This window comes from Pelophylax lessonae, assembly GCF_965119305.1.
Source record: "Pelophylax lessonae genome assembly, chromosome: 13".
Lineage (NCBI taxonomy): Eukaryota > Metazoa > Chordata > Amphibia > Anura > Ranidae > Pelophylax > Pelophylax lessonae.
Window position 1 is genome coordinate 1,799,986 of NC_138780.1, and position 12,284 is coordinate 1,812,269.

A 12,284-nucleotide genomic window follows, 5' to 3' on the forward strand; every position below is an offset into this window, starting at 1 on the left:
GGGGGACTGGGGGCCAGTCACTGGGAGGTTAGGACAGTCTTATAGTATAGAGGTCTGGGGGCCAGTCACTGGGGGGTTAGGACAGTCTTATAGTATGGAGGACTGGGGGCCAGTCACTGGGAAGTTAGGACAGTCCTATAGTATAGAGGACTGGGGGCCAGTCACTGGGAGGTTAGGACAGTCCTATAGTATGGAGGACTGGGTCCAGTCACTGGGAGGTTAGGACAGTCCTATAGTATAGAGGACTGGGGGCCAGTCACTGGGAGGTTAGGACAGTCCTATAGTATGGAGGATTGGGTCCAGTCACTGGGAGGTTAGGACAGTCCTATAGTATAGAGGACTGGGGGCCAGTCACTGGGAGGTTAGGACAGTCCTATAGTATGGAGGACTGGGGGCCAGTCACTGGGAGGTTAGGACAGTCTTATAGTATGGAGGACTGGGGGCCAGTCACTGGGAAGTTAGGACAGTCCTATAGTATAGAGGACTGGGGGCCAGTCACTGGGAGGTTAGGACAGTCCTATAGTATGGAGGACTGGGGGCCAGTCACTGGGAGGTTAGGACAGTCCTATAGTATAGAGGTCTGGGGGCCAGTCACTGGGAGGTTAGGACAGTCCTATAGTATGGAGGACTGGAGGCCAGTCACTGGGAGGTTAGGACAGTCCTATAGTATAGAGGACTGGGGGCCAGTCACTGGGAGGTTAGGACAGTCCTATAGTATGGAGGACTGGGTCCAGTCACTGGGAGGTTAGGACAGTCTTATAGTATGGAGGACTGGGGCCAGTCACTGGGAGGTTAGGACAGTCTTATAGTATGGAGGACTGGGGCCAGTCACTGGGGGGTTAGGACAGTCTTATAGTATGGAGGACTGGGGCCAGTCACTGGGAGGTTAGGACAGTCCTATAGTATAGAGGACTGGGGCCAGTCACTGGGAGGTTAGGACAGTCCTATAGTATGGAGGACTGGAGGCCAGTCACTGGGGGGTTAGGACAGTCTTATAGTATAGAGGTCTGGGGGCCAGTCACTGGGAGGTTAGGACAGTCCTATAGTATAGAGGTCTGGGGGCCAGTCACTGGGAGGTTAGGACAGTCCTATAGTATGGAGGACTGGAGGCCAGTCACTGGGAGGTTAGGACAGTCCTATAGTATAGAGGACTGGGGGCCAGTCACTGGGAGGTTAGGACAGTCCTATAGTATGGAGGACTGGGTCCAGTCACTGGGAGGTTAGGACAGTCCTATAGTATAGAGGACTGGGGGCCAGTCACTGGGAGGTTAGGACAGTCCTATAGTATAGAGGACTGGGGGCCAGTCACTGGGAGGTTAGGACAGTCCTATAGTATAGAGGACTGGGGGCCAGTCACTGGGAGGTTAGGACAGTCCTATAGTATAGAGGACTGGGGGCCAGTCACTGGGAGGTTAGGACAGTCCTATAGTATAGAGGACTGGGGGCCAGTCACTGGGAGGTTAGGACAGTCTTATAGTATGGAGGACTGGGGGCCAGTCACTGGGAGGTTAGGACAGTCCTATAGTATAGAGGACTGGGGGCCAGTCACTGGGAGGTTAGGACAGTCCTATAGTATAGAGGACTGGGGGCCAGTCACTGGGAGGTTAGGACAGTCTTATAGTATGGAGGACTGGGGGCCAGTCACTGGGAGGTTAGGACAGTCTTATAGTATGGAGGACTGGGGGCCAGTCACTGGGAGGTTAGGACAGTCCTATAGTATGGAGGACTGGGGGCCAGTCACTGGGAGGTTAGGACAGTCCTATAGTATGGAGGACTGGAGGCCAGTCACTGGGGGGTTAGGACAGTCCTATAGTATAGAGGTCTGGGGGCCAGTCACTGGGAGGTTAGGACAGTCCTATAGTATGGAGGTCTGGGGGCCAGTCACTGGGAGGTTAGGACAGTCTTATAGTATGGAGGTCTGGGGGCCAGTCACTGGGGGGTTAGGACAGTCCTATAGTATAGAGGTCTGGGGACCAGTCACTGGGGGGTTAGGACAGTCCTATAGTATGGAGGTCTGGGGGCCAGTCACTGGGGGGTTAGGACAGTCCTATAGTATGGGGGACTGGGGGCCAGTCACTGGGAGGTTAGGACAGTCTTATAGTATAGAGGTCTGGAGGCCAGTCACTGGGGGGTTAGGACAGTCCTATAGTATGGAGGACTGGAGGCCAGTCACTGGGGGGTTAGGACAGTCCTATAGTATGGAGGTCTGGGGGCCAGTCACTGGGAGGTTAGGACAGTCTTATAGTATGGAGGTCTGGGGGCCAGTCACTGGGGGGTTAGGACAGTCCTATAGTATGGAGGTCTGGGGGCCAGTCACTGGGGGGTTAGGACAGTCCTATAGTATGGGGGACTGGGGGCCAGTCACTGGGAGGTTAGGACAGTCTTATAGTATAGAGGTCTGGGGGCCAGTCACTGGGGGGTTAGGACAGTCTTATAGTATGGAGGACTGGGGGCCAGTCACTGGGAAGTTAGGACAGTCCTATAGTATAGAGGACTGGGGGCCAGTCACTGGGAGGTTAGGACAGTCCTATAGTATGGAGGACTGGGTCCAGTCACTGGGAGGTTAGGACAGTCCTATAGTATAGAGGACTGGGGGCCAGTCACTGGGAGGTTAGGACAGTCCTATAGTATGGAGGATTGGGTCCAGTCACTGGGAGGTTAGGACAGTCCTATAGTATAGAGGACTGGGGGCCAGTCACTGGGAGGTTAGGACAGTCCTATAGTATGGAGGACTGGGGGCCAGTCACTGGGAGGTTAGGACAGTCTTATAGTATGGAGGACTGGGGGCCAGTCACTGGGAAGTTAGGACAGTCCTATAGTATAGAGGACTGGGGGCCAGTCACTGGGAGGTTAGGACAGTCCTATAGTATGGAGGACTGGAGGCCAGTCACTGGGGGGTTAGGACAGTCTTATAGTATGGAGGACTGGGGCCAGTCACTGGGAGGTTAGGACAGTCCTATAGTATAGAGGACTGGGGCCAGTCACTGGGAGGTTAGGACAGTCCTATAGTATGGAGGACTGGAGGCCAGTCACTGGGGGGTTAGGACAGTCTTATAGTATAGAGGTCTGGGGGCCAGTCACTGGGAGGTTAGGACAGTCCTATAGTATAGAGGTCTGGGGGCCAGTCACTGGGAGGTTAGGACAGTCCTATAGTATGGAGGACTGGAGGCCAGTCACTGGGAGGTTAGGACAGTCCTATAGTATAGAGGACTGGGGGCCAGTCACTGGGAGGTTAGGACAGTCCTATAGTATGGAGGACTGGGTCCAGTCACTGGGAGGTTAGGACAGTCCTATAGTATAGAGGACTGGGGGCCAGTCACTGGGAGGTTAGGACAGTCCTATAGTATGGAGGACTGGGGGCCAGTCACTGGGAGGTTAGGACAGTCTTATAGTATGGAGGACTGGGGGCCAGTCACTGGGAAGTTAGGACAGTCCTATAGTATGGAGGACTGGGGGCCAGTCACTGGGGGGTTAGGACAGTCTTATAGTATAGAGGACTGGGGCCAGTCACTGGGAGGTTAGGACAGTCCTATAGTATAGAGGACTGGGGCCAGTCACTGGGAGGTTAGGACAGTCCTATAGTATGGAGGACTGGAGGCCAGTCACTGGGGGGTTAGGACAGTCTTATAGTATAGAGGTCTGGGGGCCAGTCACTGGGAGGTTAGGACAGTCTTATAGTATGGAGGACTGGGGGCCAGTCACTGGGGGGTTAGGACAGTCTTATAGTATAGAGGTCTGGGGGCCAGTCACTGGGAGGTTAGGACAGTCTTATAGTATGGAGGACTGGGGGCCAGTCACTGGGAGGTTAGGACAGTCTTATAGTATGGAGGACTGGGGGCCAGTCACTGGGGGGTTAGGACAGTCTTATAGTATAGAGGTCTGGGGGCCAGTCACTGGGAGGTTAGGACAGTCTTATAGTATGGAGGACTGGGTCCAGTCACTGGGAGGTTAGGACAGTCCTATAGTATAGAGGACTGGGGGCCAGTCACTGGGAGGTTAGGACAGTCCTATAGTATGGAGGACTGGGTCCAGTCACTGGGAGGTTAGGACAGTCCTATAGTATAGAGGACTGGGGGCCAGTCACTGGGAGGTTAGGACAGTCCTATAGTATGGAGGACTGGGGGCCAGTCACTGGGGGGTTAGGACAGTCCTATAGTATAGAGGACTGGGGGCCAGTCACTGGGAGGTTAGGACAGTCCTATAGTATAGAGGACTGGGGGCCAGTCACTGGGAGGTTAGGACAGTCCTATAGTATGGAGGACTGGGGGCCAGTCACTGGGAGGTTAGGACAGTCCTATAGTATGGAGGACTGGGGGCCAGTCACTGGGGGGTTAGGACAGTCCTATAGTATAGAGGACTGGGGGCCAGTCACTGGGAGGTTAGGACAGTCCTATAGTATAGAGGACTGGGGGCCAGTCACTGGGAGGTTAGGACAGTCCTATAGTATGGAGGACTGGGGGCCAGTCACTGGGAGGTTAGGACAGTCCTATAGTATGGAGGTCTGGGGGCCAGTCACTGGGAGGTTAGGACAGTCCTATAGTATGGAGGACTGGGGGCCAGTCACTGGGAGGTTAGGACAGTCCTATAGTATGGGGGACTGGAGGCCAGTCACTGGGAGGTTAGGACAGTCCTATAGTATGGAGGACTGGAGGCCAGTCACTGGAAGGTTAGGACAGTCCTATAGTATGGAGGACTGGAGGCCAGTCACTGGGAGGTTAGGACAGTCTTATAGTATAGAGGACTGGGGGCCAGTCACTGGGAGGTTAGGACAGTCCTATAGTATGGAGGACTGGGTCCAGTCACTGGGAGGTTAGGACAGTCCTATAGTATAGAGGTCTGGGGACCAGTCACTGGGAGGTTAGGACAGTCCTATAGTATGGAGGACTGGAGGCCAGTCACTGGGAGGTTAGGACAGTCCTATAGTATGGAGGACTGGGGGCCAGTCACTGGGAGGTTAGGACAGTCTTATAGTATGGAGGACTGGAGGCCAGTCACTGGGAGGTTAGGACAGTCCTATAGTATGGAGGACTGGAGGCCAGTCACTGGGAGGTTAGGACAGTCCTATAGTATGGAGGACTGGGGACCAGTCACTGGGAGGTTAGGACAGTCCTATAGTATAGAGGTCTGGGGGCCAGTCACTGGGAGGTTAGGACAGTGAGTCCTATAGTATGGAGGACTGGGTCCAGTCACTGGGAGGTTAGGACAGTCCTATAGTATGGGGGACTGGAGGCCAGTCACTGGGAGGTTAGGACAGTCCTATAGTATGGAGGACTGGGGGCCAGTCACTGGGAGGTTAGGACAGTCCTATAGTATGGAGGACTGGAGGCCAGTCACTGGGAGGTTAGGACAGTCCTATAGTATGGAGGACTGGGGGCCAGTCACTGGGAGGTTAGGACAGTCTTATAGTATAGAGGACTGGGGGCCAGTCACTGGGAGGTTAGGACAGTCCTATAGTATAGAGGACTGGGGGCCAGTCACTGGGAGGTTAGGACAGTCCTATAGTATAGAGGACTGGGGGCCAGTCACTGGGAGGTTAGGACAGTCCTATAGTATAGAGGACTGGGGGCCAGTCACTGGGAGGTTAGGACAGTCCTATAGTATGGAGGACTGGGGGCCAGTCACTGGGAGGTTAGGACAGTCCTATAGTATGGAGGACTGGGGGCCAGTCACTGGGAGGTTAGGACAGTCCTATAGTATGGAGGACTGGGGGCCAGTCACTGGGAGGTTAGGACAGTCCTATAGTATAGAGGTCTGGGGGCCAGTCACTGGGAGGTTAGGACAGTCCTATAGTATGGAGGACTGGGGGCCAGTCACTGGGGGGTTAGGACAGTCTTATAGTATGGAGGACTGGGGGCCAGTCACTGGGAGGTTAGGACAGCCCTATAGTATAGAGGACTGGGTCCAGTCACTGGGAGGTTAGGACAGTCCTATAGTATGGAGGACTGGAGGCCAGTCACTGGGAGGTTAGGACAGTCCTATAGTATGGAGGACTGGAGGCCAGTCACTGGGAGGTTAGGACAGTCTTATAGTATGGAGGACTGGGGGCCAGTCACTGGGAGGTTAGGACAGTCCTATAGTATGGAGGACTGGGTCCAGTCACTGGGAGGTTAGGACAGTCCTATAGTATGGAGGACTGGGGGCCAGTCACTGGGAGGTTAGGACAGTCCTATAGTATGGAGGACTGGGGGCCAGTCACTGGGAGGTTAGGACAGTCTTATAGTATAGAGGACTGGGGGCCAGTCACTGGGAGGTTAGGACAGTCCTATAGTATGGAGGACTGGGTCCAGTCACTGGGAGGTTAGGACAGTCCTATAGTATAGAGGTCTGGGGACCAGTCACTGGGAGGTTAGGACAGTCCTATAGTATGGAGGACTGGAGGCCAGTCACTGGGAGGTTAGGACAGTCCTATAGTATGGAGGACTGGAGGCCAGTCACTGGGAGGTTAGGACAGTCCTATAGTATAGAGGTCTGGGGGCCAGTCACTGGGAGGTTAGGACAGTGAGTCCTATAGTATGGAGGACTGGGTCCAGTCACTGGGAGGTTAGGACAGTCCTATAGTATGGGGGACTGGAGGCCAGTCACTGGGAGCTTAGGACAGTCCTATAGTATGGAGGTCTGGGGGCCAGTCACTGGGAGGTTAGGACAGTCCTATAGTATGGAGGACTGGAGGCCAGTCACTGGGAGGTTAGGACAGTCCTATAGTATGGAGGACTGGAGGCCAGTCACTGGGAGGTTAGGACAGTCCTATAGTATAGAGGTCTGGGGACCAGTCACTGGGAGGTTAGGACAGTCCTATAGTATAGAGGTCTGGGGGCCAGTCACTGGGAGGTTAGGACAGTCCTATAGTATGGAGGACTGGAGGCCAGTCACTGGGAGGTTAGGACAGTCCTATAGTATAGAGGTCTGGGGGCCAGTCACTGGGAGGTTAGGACAGTCTTATAGTATGGAGGACTGGGGGCCAGTCACTGGGAGGTTAGGACAGTCCTATAGTATAGAGGTCTGGGGGCCAGTCACTGGGAGGTTAGGACAGTCCTATAGTATGGAGGTCTGGGGGCCAGTCACTGGGAGGTTAGGACAGTCCTATAGTATGGAGGACTGGAGGCCAGTCACTGGGAGGTTAGGACAGTCCTATAGTATGGAGGACTGGAGGCCAGTCACTGGGAGGTTAGGACAGTCCTATAGTATAGAGGTCTGGGGACCAGTCACTGGGAGGTTAGGACAGTCCTATAGTATGGAGGACTGGGGGCCAGTCACTGGGAGGTTAGGACAGTCCTATAGTATGGAGGACTGGGGGCCAGTCACTGGGAGGTTAGGACAGTCTTATAGTATGGAGGACTGGGGGCCAGTCACTGGGAGGTTAGGACAGTCCTATAGTATGGAGGACTGGAGGCCAGTCACTGGGAGGTTAGGACAGTCCTATAGTATGGAGGACTGGGTCCAGTCACTGGGAGGTTAGGACAGTCCTATAGTATGGAGGACTGGGGGCCAGTCACTGGGAGGTTAGGACAGTCCTATAGTATGGAGGACTGGGGGCCAGTCACTGGGAGGTTAGGACAGTCCTATAGTATGGAGGACTGGAGGCCAGTCACTGGGAGGTTAGGACAGTCCTATAGTATGGAGGACTGGGTCCAGTCACTGGGAGGTTAGGACAGTCCTATAGTATGGAGGACTGGGGGCCAGTCACTGGGAGGTTAGGACAGTCCTATAGTATGGAGGACTGGGGGCCAGTCACTGGGAGGTTAGGACAGTCCTATAGTATGGAGGACTGGGTCCAGTCACTGGGAGGTTAGGACAGTCCTATAGTATGGGGGACTGGAGGCCAGTCACTGGGAGGTTAGGACAGTCCTATAGTATGGAGGACTGGGTCCAGTCACTGGGAGGTTAGGACAGTCCTATAGTATGGAGGACTGGGGGCCAGTCACTGGGAGGTTAGGACAGTCTTATAGTATAGAGGACTGGGGTCCAGTCACTGGGAGGTTAGGACAGTCCTATAGTATAGAGGACTGGGGTCCAGTCACTGGGAGGTTAGGACAGTCCTATAGTATAGAGGTCTGGGGACCAGTCACTGGGAGGTTAGGACAGTCCTATAGTATAGAGGTCTGGGGACCAGTCACTGGGAGGTTAGGACAGTCCTATAGTATGGAGGACTGGGTCCAGTCACTGGGAGGTTAGGACAGTCCTATAGTATGGAGGACTGGGGGCTAGTCACTGGGAGGTTAGGACAGTCCTATAGTATGGAGGACTGGGGGCCAGTCACTGGGAGGTTAGGACAGTCCTATAGTATGGAGGACTGGGTCCAGTCACTGGGAGGTTAAGACAGTCCTATAGTATGGGGGACTGGAGGCCAGTCACTGGGAGGTTAGGACAGTCCTATAGTATGGAGGACTGGGTCCAGTCACTGGGAGGTTAGGACAGTCCTATAGTATGGAGGTCTGGGGGCCAGTCACTGGGAGGTTAGGACAGTCCTATAGTATGGAGGACTGGGTCCAGTCACTGGGAGGTTAGGACAGTCCTATAGTATGGAGGACTGGGGGCCAGTCACTGGGAGGTTAGGACAGTCCTATAGTATGGAGGACTGGGTCCAGTCACTGGGAGGTTAGGACAGTCCTATAGTATAGAGGTCTGGGGGCCAGTCACTGGGAGGTTAGGACAGTCCTATAGTATAGAGGACTGGGGGCCAGTCACTGGGAGGTTAGGACAGTCCTATAGTATAGAGGACTGGGGGCCAGTCACTGGGGGGTTAGGACAGTCCTATAGTATAGAGGACTGGGGGCCAGTCACTGGGAGGTTAGGACAGTCTTATAGTATGGAGGTCTGGGGGCCAGTCACTGGGAGGTTAGGACAGTCCTATAGTATAGAGGTCTGGGGGCCAGTCACTGGGAGGTTAGGACAGTCCTATAGTATAGAGGTCTGGGGGCCAGTCACTGGGAGGTTAGGACAGTCCTATAGTATAGAGGACTGGGGGCCAGTCACTGGGAGGTTAGGACAGTCCTATAGTATGGAGGACTGGGGGCCAGTCACTGGGAGGTTAGGACAGTCTTATAGTATAGAGGACTGGGGGCCAGTCACTGGGAGGTTAGGACAGTCCTATAGTATAGAGGACTGGGGGCCAGTCACTGGGAGGTTAGGACAGTCCTATAGTATAGAGGACTGGGGGCCAGTCACTGGGAGGTTAGGACAGTCCTATAGTATAGAGGTCTGGGGACCAGTCACTGGGAGGTTAGGACAGTCCTATAGTATGGAGGACTGGGTCCAGTCACTGGGAGGTTAGGACAGTCCTATAGTATGGAGGACTGGGGGCCAGTCACTGGGAGGTTAGGACAGTCCTATAGTATAGAGGTCTGGGGGCCAGTCACTGGGAGGTTAGGACAGTCCTATAGTATAGAGGACTGGGTCCAGTCACTGGGAGGTTAGGACAGTCCTATAGTATAGAGGTCTGGGGGCCAGTCACTGGGAGGTTAGGACAGTCCTATAGTATAGAGGACTGGGGGCCAGTCACTGGGAGGTTAGGACAGTCCTATAGTATGGAGGACTGGGGGCCAGTCACTGGGAGGTTAGGACAGTCCTATAGTATGGAGGACTGGGGGCCAGTCACTGGGAGGTTAGGACAGTCCTATAGTATGGAGGACTGGGGGCCAGTCACTGGGAGGTTAGGACAGTCCTATAGTATGGAGGACTGGGTCCAGTCACTGGGAGGTTAGGACAGTCCTATAGTATAGAGGTCTGGGGACCAGTCACTGGGAGGTTAGGACAGTCCTATAGTATGGAGGACTGGAGGCCAGTCACTGGGAGGTTAGGACAGTCCTATAGTATAGAGGTCTGGGGGCCAGTCACTGGGAGGTTAGGACAGTGAGTCCTATAGTATGGAGGACTGGGTCCAGTCACTGGGAGGTTAGGACAGTCCTATAGTATGGGGGACTGGAGGCCAGTCACTGGGAGGTTAGGACAGTCCTATAGTATGGAGGACTGGGGGCCAGTCACTGGGAGGTTAGGACAGTCCTATAGTATGGAGGACTGGAGGCCAGTCACTGGGAGGTTAGGACAGTCCTATAGTATGGAGGACTGGGGGCCAGTCACTGGGAGGTTAGGACAGTCTTATAGTATAGAGGACTGGGGGCCAGTCACTGGGAGGTTAGGACAGTCCTATAGTATAGAGGACTGGGGGCCAGTCACTGGGAGGTTAGGACAGTCCTATAGTATAGAGGACTGGGGGCCAGTCACTGGGAGGTTAGGACAGTCCTATAGTATAGAGGACTGGGGGCCAGTCACTGGGAGCTTAGGACAGTCCTATAGTATAGAGGTCTGGGGGCCAGTCACTGGGAGGTTAGGACAGTCCTATAGTATGGAGGACTGGGGGCCAGTCACTGGGAGGTTAGGACAGTCCTATAGTATGGAGGACTGGGGGCCAGTCACTGGGAGGTTAGGACAGTCCTATAGTATGGAGGACTGGAGGCCAGTCACTGGGAGGTTAGGACAGTCTTATAGTATGGAGGACTGGGGGCCAGTCACTGGGAGGTTAGGACAGTCCTATAGTATAGAGGACTGGGGGCCAGTCACTGGGAGGTTAGGACAGTCTTATAGTATAGAGGACTGGGGGCCAGTCACTGGGAGGTTAGGACAGTCCTATAGTATGGAGGACTGGGTCCAGTCACTGGGAGGTTAGGACAGTCCTATAGTATAGAGGTCTGGGGACCAGTCACTGGGAGGTTAGGACAGTCCTATAGTATGGAGGACTGGAGGCCAGTCACTGGGAGGTTAGGACAGTCCTATAGTATAGAGGTCTGGGGGCCAGTCACTGGGAGGTTAGGACAGTGAGTCCTATAGTATGGAGGACTGGGTCCAGTCACTGGGAGGTTAGGACAGTCCTATAGTATGGGGGACTGGAGGCCAGTCACTGGGAGCTTAGGACAGTCCTATAGTATGGAGGTCTGGGGGCCAGTCACTGGGAGGTTAGGACAGTCCTATAGTATGGAGGACTGGAGGCCAGTCACTGGGAGGTTAGGACAGTCCTATAGTATGGAGGACTGGAGGCCAGTCACTGGGAGGTTAGGACAGTCCTATAGTATGGAGGACTGGGTCCAGTCACTGGGAGGTTAGGACAGTCCTATAGTATAGAGGTCTGGGGGCCAGTCACTGGGAGGTTAGGACAGTCCTATAGTATGGAGGACTGGAGGCCAGTCACTGGGAGGTTAGGACAGTCCTATAGTATAGAGGTCTGGGGGCCAGTCACTGGGAGGTTAGGACAGTCTTATAGTATGGAGGACTGGGGGCCAGTCACTGGGAGGTTAGGACAGTCCTATAGTATAGAGGTCTGGGGGCCAGTCACTGGGAGGTTAGGACAGTCCTATAGTATGGAGGTCTGGGGGCCAGTCACTGGGAGGTTAGGACAGTCCTATAGTATGGAGGACTGGAGGCCAGTCACTGGGAGGTTAGGACAGTCCTATAGTATGGAGGACTGGAGGCCAGTCACTGGGAGGTTAGGACAGTCCTATAGTATAGAGGTCTGGGGACCAGTCACTGGGAGGTTAGGACAGTCCTATAGTATGGAGGACTGGGGGCCAGTCACTGGGAGGTTAGGACAGTCCTATAGTATGGAGGACTGGGGGCCAGTCACTGGGAGGTTAGGACAGTCTTATAGTATGGAGGACTGGGGGCCAGTCACTGGGAGGTTAGGACAGTCCTATAGTATGGAGGACTGGAGGCCAGTCACTGGGAGGTTAGGACAGTCCTATAGTATGGAGGACTGGGTCCAGTCACTGGGAGGTTAGGACAGTCCTATAGTATGGAGGACTGGGGGCCAGTCACTGGGAGGTTAGGACAGTCCTATAGTATGGAGGACTGGGGGCCAGTCACTGGGAGGTTAGGACAGTCCTATAGTATGGAGGACTGGGGGCCAGTCACTGGGAGGTTAGGACAGTCCTATAGTATGGAGGACTGGGGGCCAGTCACTGGGAGGTTAGGACAGTCCTATAGTATGGAGGACTGGGGGCCAGTCACTGGGAGGTTAGGACAGTCCTATAGTATGGAGGACTGGAGGCCAGTCACTGGGAGGTTAGGACAGTCCTATAGTATGGAGGACTGGGTCCAGTCACTGGGAGGTTAGGACAGTCCTATAGTATGGAGGACTGGGGGCCAGTCACTGGGAGGTTAGGACAGTCCTATAGTATGGAGGACTGGGGGCCAGTCACTGGGAGGTTAGGACAGTCCTATAGTATGGAGGACTGGGTCCAGTCACTGGGAGGTTAGGACAGTCCTATAGTATGGGGGACTGGAGGCCAGTCACT